Here is a 16,323-nt window from a genome sequence, read left to right on the forward strand (position 1 = left end):
CCACAGCATCCCCCAAACATCCTCAAACCTCTCCCCAGCATCCCCACCCCCAGTATCCCCAAACATTCCCCAATATTCCCCAGCATCCCAAAAGATTCTCCAGCATCCCCAAACATCACTTCAGGATCCCCCCTAGAATACCCCACCATCCTTCAACATCCCCCAGCATCCCAACACCCCCAGCTTCCCTCAGCATCCCCAAAATCCCCCGAAATTCTCCAATACTCCACAACAGACCCAAGCACCCCTCAAGATCCCCTGAGAAAAGCCAGATGGGGGATGCCCACAGCTTGGCACTGGCCACGGCCTGCCAAGCTCAGATTTCCCATGACAGATATTCCAGCTCTCCCTGGAGCTGGTGCCACCCAGGAGGCCTCTTGTGGCATGTCTGGCACTGGGCACGATGTGGCACATCCCCTGCACACTCAGCCAGGACTCAGGACACCCTCGAATGGCCAAACCACCTCCCTGGGGATGGGGACAGGGCCCTGGGCAGGAGGAAGGATGGGCGACTCCAGGTGATGCTTCTTGTGACAGTGTGGGGTCAGATTGCAGGCCCAGTTCTCCCAAGGTTTGTTGCTGCTTTTCCTCCTGATTTCCCCTCAGGACAGGGGTTTGAACAGAACTGAGGTGCCTGATCTCTCTATCCCCAGACCCATAAGCTCTCACCCATGCCCATCATCTTTTCCTGTTTCCCTCTCCTATCCCCAAATCCACCTCCTCTCCTCAGTCCTGGTCTGCTCCCCTACCTGTTATCCCTCCCTGCACTGTCACCTCTTTCTCAGCCTGTGGGACTGCAGGGCCATGGGGTTCCCTTTGGGGACATGCCCTGTGTCATGCAGCCTCTGGAGGTGGGTGTCTGCCAGCCTTGGAGCTGCAGAGCTGCCCCACACCAGGGGAGCTCCAGGAATGTGTCCCCATCCTGCCTGGGGCAGTGACAAGAGCTGGGACACCTGAGCCCTGGCAGCCAGCAAACCCCAGCATCTTCCTTCCTGGGACCCCAGTGCCACGTCTGCCTGGCACTGCCCACCCCTCCTTGGGCCAGAAGGGACAATGGGCTGGCATCCAGAGCTCTGGGGGACACGGGCCTCCTGCTGTGTCCCTGGCAACTGGGACAGACAGCGCCACTGCAGCCAGAGCAGGCAGCCCGAGCCCTGCGACTCAGAGGGTGCTCCTTCCAGGGGAGTGTGCGTGGCCAGGAGGGCAGACACTGCTGACAGGGCTCCAGTGGTGGAACACAGGACACTGCTGACAGGGTTCCAGTGGTGGAACACAGGACACTGCTGACAGGGCTCCAGTGGTGGAACACAGGACACTGCTGACAGGGCTCCAGTGGTGGAAGGAAGGAAGGAAGGAAGGAAGGAAGGAAGGAAGGAAGGAAGGAAGGAAGGAAGGAAGGAAGGAAGGAAGGAAGGAAGGAAGGAAGGAAGGAAGGAAGGAAGGAAGGAAGGAAGGAAGGAAGGAAGGAAGGGAGGAAGGGAGGAAGGGAGGAAGGGAGGAAGGGAGGAAGGGAGGAAGGGAGGAAGGGAGGAAGGGAGGAAGGGAGGAAGGGAGGAAGGGAGGAAGGGAGGAAGGGAGGAAGGGAGGAAGGAAGGAAGGAAGGAAGGAAGGAAGGAAGGAAGGAAGGAAGGAAGGAAGGAAGGAAGGAAGGAAGGAAGGAAGGAAGGAAGGAAGGAAGGAAGGAAGGAAGGAAGGAAGGAAGGAAGGAAGGAAGGAAGTGGCGGAAGTGGCGGAAGTGGCGGAAGGAAGTGGCGGAAGGAAGGAAGTGGCGGAAGGAAGTGGCGGAAGGAAGTGGCGGAAGGAAGTGGCGGAAGGAAGTGGCGGAAGGAAGGAAGTGGCGGAAGGAAGGAAGTGGCGGAAGGAAGGAAGTGGCGGAAGGAAGGAAGTGGCGGAAGGAAGGAAGTGGCGGAAGGAAGGAAGTGGCGGAAGGAAGGAAGGAAGGAAGGAAGTGGCGGAAGGAAGGAAGTGGCGGAAGGAAGTGGCGGAAGGAAGTGGCGGAAGGAAGTGGCGGAAGGAAGGAAGGAAGTGGCGGAAGGAAGTGGCGGAAGGAAGTGGCGGAAGGAAGGAAGTGGCGGAAGGAAGTGGCGGAAGGAAGTGGCGGAAGGAAGTGGCGGAAGGAAGGAAGTGGCGGAAGGAAGTGGCGGAAGGAAGTGGCGGAAGGAAGGAAGTGGCGGAAGGAAGGAAGGAAGTGGCGGAAGGAAGTGGCGGAAGGAAGGAAGTGGCGGAAGGAAGGAAGGAAGGAAGTGGCGGAAGGAAGGAAGTGGCGGAAGGAAGGAAGGAAGGAAGTGGCGGAAGGAAGGAAGGAAGTGGCGGAAGGAAGGAAGGAAGGAAGGAAGGAAGTGGCGGAAGGAAGGAAGTGGCGGAAGGAAGGAAGGAAGTGGCGGAAGGAAGGAAGGAAGGAAGGAAGGAAGGAAGGAAGGAAGGAAGGAAGGAAGGAAGGAAGGAAGGAAGGAAGGAAGGAAGGAAGGAAGGAAGGAAGGAAGGAAGGAAGGAAGGAAGGAAGGAAGGAAGGAAGGAAGGAAGGAAGGAAGGAAGTGGCGGAAGGAAGGAAGTGGCGGAAGGAAGGAAGTGGCGGAAGGAAGGAAGGAAGTGGCGGAAGGAAGGAAGGAAGTGGCGGAAGGAAGGAAGGAAGTGGCGGAAGGAAGTGGCGGAAGGAAGTGGCGGAAGGAAGTGGCGGAAGGAAGGAAGGAAGGAAGGAAGGAAGGAAGGAAGGAAGGAAGGAAGGAAGGAAGGAAGGAAGGAAGGAAGGAAGGAAGGAAGGAAGGAAGGAAGGAAGGAAGGACACTGCTGACAGGGTTCCAGTGGTGGAAGGAAGGAAGGAAGGACACTGCTGACAGGGTTCCAGTGGTGGAAGGAAGGAAGGAAGGAAGGAAGGACACTGCTGACAGGGTTCCAGTGGTGGAAGGAAGGAAGGAAGGAAGGAAGGACACTGCTGACAGGGTTCCAGTGGTGGAATGCAGGGTGCTGCTGACAGGGTTTTATGGTGGGATGAGGGACTCTGCTGACAGGGGTTTGTTTTGGTGGTGATGCCCCTGCTCTACTCAAAGTCTCGTTGTGCTCAGCTGGCATTTGGTGCTTGGCCACCACAGCTGGGCTGGCAGAAACTCCGGGGTGGAGGCAGAAGGAGTGAATGCCCCAAATCAATGGCTCAGTGAGGCCCTTCACCACTCCTGTGCTGGAGCTGCTGCTCCGTGTGTGACAGCGAGGGGCACCGAGGCACCTCTGCAGTGCCCACAGTGCTCTGTGTGCCTGGGCTCTCTCCCTTCTCACACTGCAGCCAGGTGCTGCTCCCTGACTCTCTGTAACGCTCTGAGCTTTGAGCATCATTTGGAAATTTTCTGTGAGAAAGGGAGGATTTTGGGTGTTGCTGGGTTCTGTGGGAGCAGACAGTGGCAGTGCTCGAGGTGTGGCCTGTGTGAGGGAGGCACTGCTGCCCCAGAGGGATCGCTGGCCTGATGCTGGAAGAGCCTGGCTGCAACAGAGGAGGAACAGCCCAGCCTGAGCTCACTGACAGCCCAAGGATCTCACAGGACTCCTGTGTGCTTCAGGTGCTGCAGCTGCAAGGACTCCAGGGAATCTGTAAAAGTCCATGTGACAACCTCGGGGTTCATGACTGCTCAGGCCTTGGTGCACTGCCTTAAAATGGGCCAAGCATCCTCCTTAGTGGGGAGAAAATGTCCCAAAGAGCTGAACTGTCCAGTTTGAACGGGGCACAGTGCTGTGCCCAGGTGTGGGGGTGCCAGCAGCCAGGGCATGGGCAGCTTGGCCAGCCAAGCACAAGGTCAGGTGAACTGAAGGATGAATAATTTGAACTTGCTCCTCAGCAAACCCCCAGTGCTGACCCCATCTCCCCCTGAAAAGGTCAGGGAGGACAGCATCAGTCCCCACATTAAGCTCAGGAGGTGATGACACTGCACATTGGGCAAAAACTACGCTGTGCCAGAGGCCAGATGGGCAGCCTGGCAGCCCCCAACATCCTCTGAACATCCTCCAACATCTTCTGAACATCCTCCAACATCCCCCCAACATCCTCTGAACATCCTCCAACATCTTCTGAACATCCTCCAACATCCCCCCAACATCTTCTGAACATCCTCCAACATCCTCTGAACATCCTCCAACATCCCCCCAACATCTTCTGAACATCCTCCAACATCCTCTGAACATCCTGCAACATCTTCTGAACATCCTCCAACATCCCCCCAACATCCTCTGAACATCCTCCAACATCTTCTGAACATCCTCCAACATCCCCCCAACATCTTCTGAACATCCTCCAACATCCTCTGAACATCCTGCAACATCTTCTGAACATCCTCCAACATCCCCCCAACATCTTCTGAACATCCTCCAACATCCCCCCAACATCCTCTGAACATCCTCCAACATCTTCTGAACAACTTCCAACATCCCCCCAACATCTTCTGAACATCCTCCAACATCCCCCCAACATCTTCTGAACATCCTCCAACATCCCCCCAACATCTTCTGAACATCCTCCAACATCCCCCCAACATCCTCTGAACATCCTCCAACATCTGAACATCCTCCAACATCCCCCCAACATCTTCTGAACATCCTCCAACATCCCCCAACATCCCCCCAACATCTTCTGAACATCCTCCAACATCTGAACATCCTCCAACATCCCCCCAACATCTTCTGAACATCCTCCAACATCCCCCAACATCCCCCCAACATCTTCTGAACATCCTCCAACATCTGAACATCCTCCAACATCCCCCCAACATCTTCTGAACATCCTCCAACATCCCCCAACATCCCCCCAACATCTTCTGAACATCCTCCAACATCTGAACATCCTCCAACATCCCCCCAACATCTTCTGAACATCCTCCAACATCCTCCAACATCCCCCCCAACATCCTCTGAACATCCTCCAACATCTTCTGAACATTCTCCAACATCCCCCAACTTCCCCCCACAATCTCCATCAGCACCCTGCCATCCCCCAGCATCCACCTAACATGTGCCAGCATCCCCCAGCATCCTCCAGCACCCTTCCAACCTGCCCCAGCTTGCTGGGGATGAGCAGAGGCTGGGGGCAGGAGAGGAGCAGGCTGAGGTGTTCCCTCAGTGCCCACATCAGCTCGGAGGAGGGAGCCCTTGGAGCGCAGCTCCTGCCAGGTGCTGCCAGGTGCTCTGTGAGGAGCTGAGTTATTTTTAGTGGCCGTTGCACAAGGGCCAGGCGTTGTCACGGAGCTGCCTGAAGACAACAGCAGAGTTCACTGGGGCAAGGTGACACTTCAGTGGCGCAGGAGTGACCTCGGGCTGGCTCTGTAACTCAAGGAATCACTGTCCAAGCTGCCTCTTTCAGATTCTCCTCTTCCTTCCCTCCCTCTTTCCAGAAGCTCCCAGCCAGTGAGGGTCCCTGGCTGTCACCAAACTGGGGCCAGACAGCAGCCCTGGGCACTATTTGGGAATGGCACATTTATGTTCTCCAGCCTGAATTCACAGAGGGGTGAGACTGTTTCCTGGGAGATGAGTGTGTGTTTTGCAGATGTCTCCTGGGAGGTGCCTCACCAGAGTCCAAATATTCCACTGTGACCCAGGAGAGGTTTTTCCTACATCCCCCCTTCCAGATATTTCATTCAACCCTCTGTGTTTTGGACAAGTCTGCATAAAAATCACACACTACTGACATCCCCCCACTCCGTGGGGCACAGGGACACCCCCCCAGTAGCACATTCCAGATGCTCTGATAGAAGAGAGACACAGGTCAGGAGCGTTCCTGAGCCTGCACTGCTCCACACCGACTGACTGCCCCATTCTGAGGCTCCTTCAAGCTGTTCCTCTGGGACAGGACAGCTCTGCTGGATGTAAAACCACCTGGGAATCTGTTTCACCCCATGGCCCCGTGTCCATGTACCCCCAGGGGCTGGGGGTGGTGGGACAGGGACACAAGTCTGATCCCATTGTGGGGAGGATGATGAGGGTACCAGCACCAAAACCCCAGGGTGAGTGGGTGGGCACATTTGGGAGCCCCAATCTCTCTGATGAGTTTCTCAGAGTCCCTCCCTGCCTTGGCAGGGTGCCCCTGTGTTCTCCTGCTCTCGTGGAGGAGCCCAGTGGGGTGAGCTGTGCGTGGTCTCTCTGCCACTGCTCACTGACTTGGGAATTTCTGGGGAAAAAGGAGAATTTCTCCATTCCATTTGTTCCTACCCAAGCCCAGAAGAATGGCTGAGATGGAGAAAGCTTGAAAGTCTGGGCAGCAGAGAAGCATGATGCTTGTGCTGAGCTGGACGTGGGATGGGCTGTGGGGATGGGCAGATGGGATGGGTCAGCTGAGGGCGTGTGGGGCTGCCTGTGAGCAGGATGAGGAGCATTCTGCCAGGAGGTGACTTGGCCAGTGATGCTGAGCTGTTTGCCTTAGGCTGGGAGGGCAGCAGGGACAAGCTGCCCTGTCCCCCATGGCGTGCAGCACCCTGTCACCTCATCCCTGAGCTCCTGTCCGTGACCTCAGGCTCCTCCTTGTGTGGCCATCCTGTCACTGAGCATCCTCACACCGAGCTCTGGGGATGCCAGGGCTGTCCAGCTCCTCTGCCCTTGGCAGCACATCCCTTCTCAGACCCTGACAGTGAGAGCAGACCCAGCGTAGCTCAGCTCTGCCAGAGCCCTGCAGGACTCAGACTCTTCCACCCCTGCTCTGTTAATGAAAACATCTTGTTTTCTTAAATCAGCATCAATATCAGAACCCCACGAGGCTTCAGCCAGGTTTCTGGAGAGCTTTGGTGAGCTGCCAGGGCTGCCACGAGCTCTCTCAGGCCTGTCCCTGGTGTCCTGCAGAGGTGGCAGGGGATGCTGCTCTGGACCCCCTCACCTCCTGCTGCTCCTGCTCATGCCACGGCACCTGTGCTGCTGGAGAGAGCCAGGGCACGTGAGGCACAAACACCCAGTGGAGGAGGAAAACGTTCCCTTTTGTTTCCACCAAACAGTGCAGAGCAATAACCAGGCTGGTGCACGCCTGTTTGCCCAGGACAGGAGGGAGAGGGCAGGGAGGGGACACAGTAAACACCGACGGCTGCTGCAGGTAACCCGTGCTGCTGGAGGGAACGGGCACCACCGAGGAGACCCCTGGCCTTGCTGTCCCCTTTGTCCTCAGGGAATGAAGTCCCCTGTGATTTTGCAGCCTCCCACTGGAGGCCAGCCCGATGTCTGTGCCAGCCCCTGTGTCACCGGGGCACAGAGCTGAGCCACTCGCACTGGGGGTCCCCATCAGGGTCTCCGTGGCACTGACCTGCCAGGCTCCTCCACCAGGGTTGGTAGAAATGCATATCATATAACTGGCTTTTCACAAATATTATAATGAATGTTATATGTGTAAGATTAGAAAATTGAGCTGTGTTAATATAGTTTCCCTTATTTCTGTTATTGATGAAACTTAGTGGTATAATACATATATGTTAAGCTATGGCATAGTATTAAAACAAAAACTACTTTTGTTTGTATAACCCAAAGACTGAAAAAGATAGCTGGAGACCCCCCCCTGCATTTGTAAACTATCTTATCCAGATGAAGACAGCAGTGACCAGAACTCTGGGGGAGGAATTTATTGCATTTCTGGTATCAGGGAATGTAAATCTCGATGGCACCAAGAAGATTGATCTATTGGGAAGGGGGAAAGAGAAAACTAAACAGAAGAACACCAAAAATCCTCAGAAGAATGTATGAATATGTATGAGAATTTATGGATATGCAGTAGGATTCTGTTTTTAAGGGACAATCCTTTGTTAGTAAGGTGTGCTCTCTTGGATGAATGCAGAGACACCAGGCCATACCTGTATACTTTATTTTTTATCTCCTGATTGTCTTTTTATTAAACTTTAAAATTCTATAAGAAAAATATGTGAACCTCGTTTTTCACAGGGTGATGATGAAAAGTGAGAGGGGAGCACAGGAGCTTCCTGCAGAGGCAAAGATGGATCAGAGAAACTCAGCCAGCCCCAGGCTGTGCCACTGCTCCCTGTGGGGATGGTGTGCAATGGAAGTTGGAGTTTGGGGAGTGAAACACCCTCAGTGTTTGAGCTGCACACCACAGGACAGGCTCTGGATCTGCAGTTTCTCCTCCCCTGCTCCCTGGGATAATGAAAAGCTGCTCCCATCTGACCATGCCCTGCTGCACTGAGCTCACAGCCCGTGGGACCCCAGCTCTGCTCCCACCTGGTGTAAAGCACTCAAACCCGTTCTACAGCAGTAAAACCAAAATGACAGTGGGTTTTTCCTTGAGCCACGGCCAGAGGCGAGCTCCCAGGGCTGCCAGCAAGGTCAGCTCAGGGCAGAGGCAGTAATTTCACGTGGAATTAAACAAGCAGTGGTCTGCAAGCAGCAAAAGGCCATTGGGAGAGGCCATGAGCTCTCCCCTTTGGTGGACCCCCTTGGTGATTTACCTTTAAGTTCTCTGTAAATGTCAGGGAAAAGTCACAAATGCATAAAAATGTGACTTGGAGAAAAAACACCCTTAAGTGTAGAAAAGAAACCATCCTCAAGTCCACTACTTTTCTTTTGGGATAAATATTTGGTTTCTCCATTTATGTCAATTCAGTCCCTCTGGCTCTAGCAAGAAATCCTTAATTTTTCCCTGCTGTGGGTAAACCTCTTGCTCCCTTGCTGCTGTGTCCCCCCCTCTGGCCATCACACACTGTGCCCAGGGCCTGCAGTGCTGTGTGGGGTTTGGGTTTGGGTGACAGCTGCACGGGGGGTGTTGCAGCAGCCCCACTAAACCCTGGAGCCATCCCAGTGATGGTGATGAGCTCGTTCCCCCTGTTTCTAGCACCACTCTCAGGGTGTTTCAGCATTCCTGGCTGCTCTCAGTGAACCCCAGCACCTCCTGCAGCCAGGGGGGCCCAAGCCCTTCTGGCCATAGGGCACACTGGGGCTCCAGAGGAACACAGGAAGGGTCTGGGCAGCTCTGGGAGCAGAGTCTGTGCTGGGTGAATGTGCTGGGGGTGACCTGTGGCTGCACCCCACCTGCCAGCCAAGGCATTGCTGCTGGGGAAGCACCTGTGGAAAACAACCTGCTCACAGAGGTGTGGCACAGAGCCAGGCGCCCAGCCTCGGGCTGCCCCAGATATTGCAGGGCTCTGAGCAAAAGTCAAGGTGATTTGTGCTTCCCAGGAATACTGTGGTTGGTGTTTCCCTGGGGCTGCGAGGGGGCAGGTGGTGTGTGGGCAGCCTGTGCTTTGTGTGCTGCTCAGGGCAGGGGACACCTCCCAAAGGCTGCTGGCAGCAGGGAGCGGTGTCCCAGCCCCCCGGAGGGGTCTGTGCCCAGCACAGAGCCAGGAGGGCCGGGAGCTCTGGGACAGGCTGAGGTGCAGCCTGGGGCTCTGTGTGCACCATCAGCCCTGCCTGCAGCGCCTGCCAGCTCCCTGGGGCTGCTGCTCACAGGTGTTCCAGCTGTGTGGTTCTATTCACAGAGCTCCAAGCATTCTTTATCTACTGAGTGGGGGCCTCTTCCTCTTGCCCCATTCCTTGCCCTCCAACAGGCAGCTCGCCCTCTCCATCCTGACCTGACACTGCCCATCCTGCGCCCACGGGCAGCACCTGACCAGAGCAGCCAGGGCCTGATGCTGTGATGTGCTGAGTAACCCAGAAACGTCTGTCCATCATCCCCCATCAGACACAGAGCCTGTGGCCCCTCCTGTGGGGCTGCTAGCAGGGTGGGCAGGGGGACTGGGGGCGCTGGCCCCCACTGATGCCCAGAGGTGGCTGGGGGCCAGGAGCCTCTGCCCTCCCTGGGGGAGATCTGGCGGGTCCTGATTGTTTTGCACTGAGCTGGCAGTGCCAGGGTGTGGGGGCAGAACGCAGTCCCCCAGCTGCCCACAGCCCAGGGGGGAGCAGGGCACCACAGTGACATTTGTCAGCTGCCTTGGGCTCCGAGCCTGGCTGGGGACAAAGGCCACCGTGCAGAAATTTTGGCTGCTTGCTGATGGAAAATTCCCTGCTTTGCACACATGCAAACGAGGGCTGGCGATCCTGTGCCCACGCCCCTGCCACTGCATTCCCTTCTCCGAGCCCCAGCCAGCCTGGGGGTTTCCACACTGCCCCCACTAAGGTCACCATCACACCTACTGCCCCCCAAAAGCTGTCCTTGCCCTGGAGATGTCCTGGTCACAGGGCATGGCTGCGTCCCCAGGGCAGCTCTCACTGCCCACAGCCTGTCTGTGCATCTGGGCTGGGCTGTGCTCCACTGGGCCCTTCCTCTGCAGCCAGAGAAGCCTTGCTGAAGTCACATCCAGCCCAGGGACCAGGGGTGTCCCATGGAGCAGCTCACATCCCCATTGCTGTGGAGAAAAATGTTATACCAGGGTCCTTGGAGGGAGGAGGCCATGGGAGGAGACAGGTGTCTGTCCGTGCTCTGCCGTGTAAATCTGGTACCCTGCCCACTGCAGCGCTGGCACGGGGCTGATGCTGCATGGACTGGGGGGACAGGAGCCCCCCCGAGGTCCCAGCACGGCACCAGCACTGTATGCTCTGAGGATATCTACAGACCAGGCTCAGGGAAGGGCAGGGGGCAGGAAGGGAATATCCTAAGCCTTCACCTAAAATCTCCCGTTTTCCAGGATACTGCCTGGGATCCTTGAAGGATGAGGCAGGAAGGGAAAAACCTCCCTACTAAGGTTATTGCCTTGCAGAGTCTCTGCACCTTGGGATGCCCACTTGACAGCCATGAGGACGTGTCCACAGGTGGGCAAGATGTGCTTCACCAATGTGGGAGCATCTGCAGAATCAGCAAGGCCAGTCCCAAGCACAGAGGAGCAAGTGGGATTCCTGAGGCTGTCAGCATCATCCTTCCCAGGCTCCAAGCCCTGCCACCTGCAGGACAGAGCTGTTAGCTATGGCTGGGGCAGCAGAAGAGCCAGAGGGAGAGGATGGAAAACTCCCCAGGCTCTCTGAGCAGTTTCCCCTCTCTCCAGTGACTCAGTCCCATGCAGTGAATTGCTCAGCACTGACTCTCTGACCCACACGGCCTTCAGCCAGCGACCCACAGAGGCCTGGAGCTCCTCAGTGCCACAGTGAGGCAGGGGCCAGCAGCTTGCGAGATATTCTGCCCTAGGTTCAGGCCAGAGGCTCCAGCTTAGAGCCCTGAGTCACCAGGTGACGATATCCTCAGGTATGTGTCAGGTGTGGCAGCACCGTGGCTGACGCCAGGCAATGCAGCTGCAATTGCAGCTTGGTGCTCACAGCACTCGTGACTGTAGGTGGGGGATGTCTCTGCTATTCACAGCTTTGGGCAATTGCTGAGGAGCTGGTGAGATAGATCACTTGGCTGGCAGATGTGCAATGTCTGCCAGGATTTGGGCTCTTCTTCCCTGGGAGAATCCATTAACCTCCAAGGAAAGCCTCCTGACCCCTCTGTCCCTGTCCCTGACAGTGTAGCCATGGGCATGGGTTGCTGCCTACACCTCCTGACCATCACACTGGCACCTTTCCTGCCCACTCCACAGAGCCACATGCACCACCTGGGAATAAAGCCAGCCCCAGGCACCACATCCTCTCCTGTGGCAGGACCTGAGGGAATGGCATGAAGGTGTGTCAGGGCAGGCTCAGGCTGGAGATCAGGGAAAGGTTCTTCCCCCAGAGAGTGGTCGAGCACTGCCCAGGCTCCCCAGGGAACGGGGAGCTGCCAGAGCTCCAGGAGTGTTTGGACACCGCTCCAGGGATGCAGAGGATGGATTGTTGGGGTGTCTGTGCAGGGCCAGGGGTTGGACTCGGTGACCCTGGTAGGTCCCTTCCTACACAGGAGATTCCATGATTCTCTGATTCTCTAATGGAGCAGGGGTCCAGGGCTGGCTGCAAACCCAGCACACTCCTGGGGACTATTTGTACTTGGGGCAGATGGTCCCTTGGTTCTACCAGGCTGTCTGAAGTCCTAATGGTGGTCATGCAGGTGACCATGTCCTGCCCAGACTGGCAGGTCCCTCTCTCCTGTCTGGGACACTCAGAATACTGAAAAATGTCTCTGCTCTCCCTGTACAGGAGCAATCCTGGGGCTGCCAGCAGGGAGTAAGGTCAGAGAGGGCAGCAGGAGAGTAGGATCCAAGTGGTGATACTCCGTGAGCATGACATGACAAAGCTCTGGAGGATTTCCAGCACCTCAGGACCTGACATCCCTGTGTCTGCGGGGTGCTGAGTGAGCCCCAGGGAGGGGAGAGGAGAGCAGAGGGCCAGTGCTGAGCAGAGCCAGCAGGGCACAGCCAGGCTGCTCGTGCCTGTGCTCTGGACGTAGGGAACCCATGAAATGGAGAACCTGAGCCATCTCCCCACTGGCAGTGTGCAGCAGGCTGGCAGGTGGGCAGGTATTTCAGTGCTGTGCCAGGCTCCAGGAGCAGGGAAAGGACAGGCTGCCAGGCAGGTGGCAATGCTGCCAGGAGGTGCAAGGCACTGCTGCCAGCCCACAGTGCCAGCCCACTACCATGAGGTGATGCCAGTGGATACCCCCTGTCTTCTTCCTCTCCTAAAAATGAGAATGAACAGCTCAAAAGCAGTATTGCCTGAGTCTTGTGGAAGGTGAAGAGAGCAATGTTTGGAGGTGAAAGATCCTGCAATAATAATTGCTGATACATCCAAAACCTTCCCCAAAACTGTTTTGCTGGTTGAGAGAATCCCATGCAGAGGAGACCTGACGTGGCAGCCCTCTCCTATGGCTCAGCCTGAAGGCCCAGCCATGCCCCTTGTGCAAACACCTCAGGGTGGGGGTGGCTGTGAAGATGACAGAGACCAGCAAGAAGTGTGAGAGACTGAGTCAGTTCCACTTAAAATAGAAATCCCCTGACATCAAGGTCTGGCCCTGAGTTTTGGTACGTGCTTGGAAGGAAGTCATTGCTCCTCCTGCACTTCTGCTCTGATCTTCAGCAGCCTAAATTGATCAGTGCCATGGCCCCAGTTAGGAGGTCACCAGTTCACTGGGACAATACCTGTTGTTAGGTATTGTTAGACACAAACAGTCCCTGGAACCTGGGGAAAGGTCTGAAATTTCTGCTGTCCAACCTGGCCTTCAGCCTACAGTGTCCTTCTCATTCCATCTCATCTCCTGTGCCACTGGCAGAGACTCTGGTCCCACATCCATGTTCAAATTGGGGACCCATCACCGGGCATCTCCTCCTCTGAGCTTTGTTGAAATGACCAGTTTGCTTGAAATGACTCTTCTCTTCTCCCTATCACCATTTTCTCACTTTTCTTCTTGTCCTGTAATTGCAGGTGCTGAAGTTTTCCAACCTCAGCCTGGAAGATGGAAGGATCCGTCTAATCACACTCAGTGATTGAGAAGTGCCAAGGAGCATTAACTGCTGGGTGCCAGTCACTCAGTGTTCCTGTGTTTTCCTTACAGTCTGCTTTGGAGGGGTGCTGAGCCTGGGATGTCCTGGAAGAATCATGATGATGGGTCACTACAGGGGTCTCCTCCCACAGGAGCAAGGAACCCCACAAGATGCATCTAGTGTAGCTCCAAGTGTCCCATGATGGTGCCCACACTTCTCCCTCCCCTTTTCCCTGCTTCCACACACCTTTCTGACCTTGACTGACCGAGTTCCACCGAGCTGCTGTGCCAGGAGGAGGGGCTGAGCCCTCCCGGGTGGCTGGGCAGGCGTAGGCAGTATCTGCAAACCCTGAGTCAGGTTGCAGGAATGCAGTTGGGATGGGGTGGCAGGGAAGGACAACAAAAGGACAACAACACCAGTGTAGGTGATCTCCCAGTCTGTGGGTGATGTGTCCCTGCAGGTGACAGGCCACAAGGCCTCATGCCCACACCTGCACCTTGCTGTGAGCACACCCCCACCTCTGCTGGGCTAGTGGTGTCCCCTGAGAGCCCTTCCTGGGCAGCCACAGTTCTCTGCACCAGGGTGACACCACAGGGATCTTCTCCTGGGTGAAGCCTGTCCAGCCATGGATCTGCAGGGTTTCAGCAGGGGCAGCTGCTCACCAGCACAGATCCTTCCTCAAGCGTTATTCTCCTCCTGCAGTGTTGGAGTCACAATTAGAAGAGCCCTCCCCATCTCTAGGACACAGAAGCAGTGTTGCCCACCAGAGAGGAACCACAGCACAGAACCTGTGTTCTGGCTGCCTTCAGGAGCCCCCCTCTCCATGGACCTCCACGTGTCTGGGCAGCTTTGAGGAGTGCACAGCACCAGCCACCGCTCTCTGCACATCATCCCCAGCTTGCAGCTGCTCTGGCAGCTCTTTGCAGCTCTCTAGGATTCCACAGGGGCTCTGCCTTTGTGGAATCCAGCCTTAGTCTCCAAGAATGTGTTCCCAGTGCCTGCTGGCCAGCACAGCAGCAGCTCCTCAGCCCACAGACAACTGCACTGGACAAATGGATTGCAGTTTCAGGAACAGCCAGCCAAGGCACAAGTGTGTGGCAGAGGCTGAATGAGCACAGAGACCACCAGCACCTCAGCCCCCCAAAACTGGACTGTGGACCAGGAAAGCCCTCCAAGGCTGCACCAATGGGGTGCATGCTGGGGCTTGTGCTTCCTCTGGCCAGGCACATGATATGGTGTGAATTCCTTGGAGAGGGGGATTTTTATTAAAATGAACTGCCTGAGTCACTCACACTGTGTATCTCCCGGTTTCACTCATCCTCACACTCGCCTGCACAGGGCCTGAGCAGGTGACCAGTGCAGCACTGGGATGAGGGATGCTGGTAGGTGGGTCCTCACTGTGGCTCAGGGGTTCCTCTTTACTGGCTACAGCAAACTGTGCCAACAGCTCTTTTTACAGCCTTTAGGGATTGACCATTTCCACCCTGATCCACCTTCCAAGAGCCTCAGGCTGGATTATCAGCTCTGTGGTGCCTTTACAGGGGCTGTCATGGTGTCAGGGGAGGAGGATGATGTGAGGGACATGTTTGTATCTTCTGACCATCCTTCCACTACCAAAGCCTGGGTCTCCTCCTGGCGTTACCTAATCAAAGTCCATCCATCTGGGCTGATGCAAACAATAGATTTCTCAGCATCTTCCTGGTCTTTACTGTGCCCTATGCAAGCCACACTCATAATTTTCCTCTTTAGAGTTTCTTGTGGTATTTTCAAACCCAGCCAGTCACACAGACACTTCCTTCACCCCAGTCTCAGTGTACATGTTAACATGACTTTACCTGCAGCATAACAAACCTAGACCAAAATGTTCTTCTGATGACCACAAAGATCTCTAGGACAGGAAAACCAGCAGCAATAATTATGTGCAAAAAAGAGGGACACTATTAAAATTAAGAAAAAAAAAAAAAAAGGAGATTAAGAAATTAAAATTAGCAACCAGAAGAGTTCCTGAGCTGGAAGTGGCCTTTGAGTCCAACCATTGGCCCTGCAAAGGACACCCCAATCCCACCCTGTCCCTGAGAGTATTGTACAAATCCTCCTGGAGCTCTGGCAGCCTTGGGGCTGTGACCTGAGGAGTCTGTTCAGTGCCCAGCACCCTCAGGGGGAAGAACCTTTCCCTGATCTCCAGCCTGAGCCTGCCCTGGCACAGCTCCAGCCCTTCCCTGGGTGCTGTCCCTGCTCAGAGAGCAGAGATCAGAGATCAGAGCTGCCCCTCGGGAGGAGCTGCAGCCCCCAGTGGGGTCTGACCTCAGGCTCCAGGGTGAACAGACCAAGTGTCCTCAGCCACTCCTCCTGTGGCCCATCCAGACCTTTCACCATCCTCACAGCCCTCCCTTGGCTGTTCTCTAGCAGCTTTATCTCTTGCCTTTCTAACATGCTGAATGTTGTGTAAATATGATCCTGGAGGCAAAAAGCAAATGTGTGTGTCTGTTCATAGAGGCTGTAGCAGTGTTATGGCAAATGTTTGTGAAAAGCAAGCGTGGGAGCCGGTTGGAAGTAAAGTGATATCTTTGAATAAGCGATAACCGTGTCCAAACACCGAGGAGGGCAAACCTGGGCAAGTGAAATGTGAAACCATGGTCAGGCAAGCCAACTTTTTTTTATTTGGAGGAACAACTTGTTAAAGGCATAACTAATTCCAAGTGTTTTTGTGAGTAGACAAAAGGTGGTTGACTGCCAAAGAGGTTGAAGTCAACAAACAACAGAGTACAACAGGACCACTCATGAAAATGAGCTGTAAGGAGAAGTGAGATGAATCCCTCACATTGCTGTTCCTGCTGAGGCATTCAGGGGTTTCCCAGGCTGTGCTCTTTCTGCACAGTGAAGAACTTTGAGGAGGCGCTCAAATGAGGATGCCAGGAGAGGAAAATTTCAGAACACATTAGTTTACATGATGGAGAGAAAAATGTCAGGGTCTTCACATGGAGAAATGTCTTCATCCAGAGGTTTGGGAACCCACAGGTGGGGCTGCTGCCCAGCAGGGGATCCA

The sequence above is a fragment of the Pseudopodoces humilis genome, chromosome 26 (assembly GCF_049639895.1).
Source record: "Pseudopodoces humilis isolate 2021_Gansu_Grassland_sample_001 chromosome 26, ASM4963989v1, whole genome shotgun sequence".
Lineage (NCBI taxonomy): Eukaryota > Metazoa > Chordata > Aves > Passeriformes > Paridae > Pseudopodoces > Pseudopodoces humilis.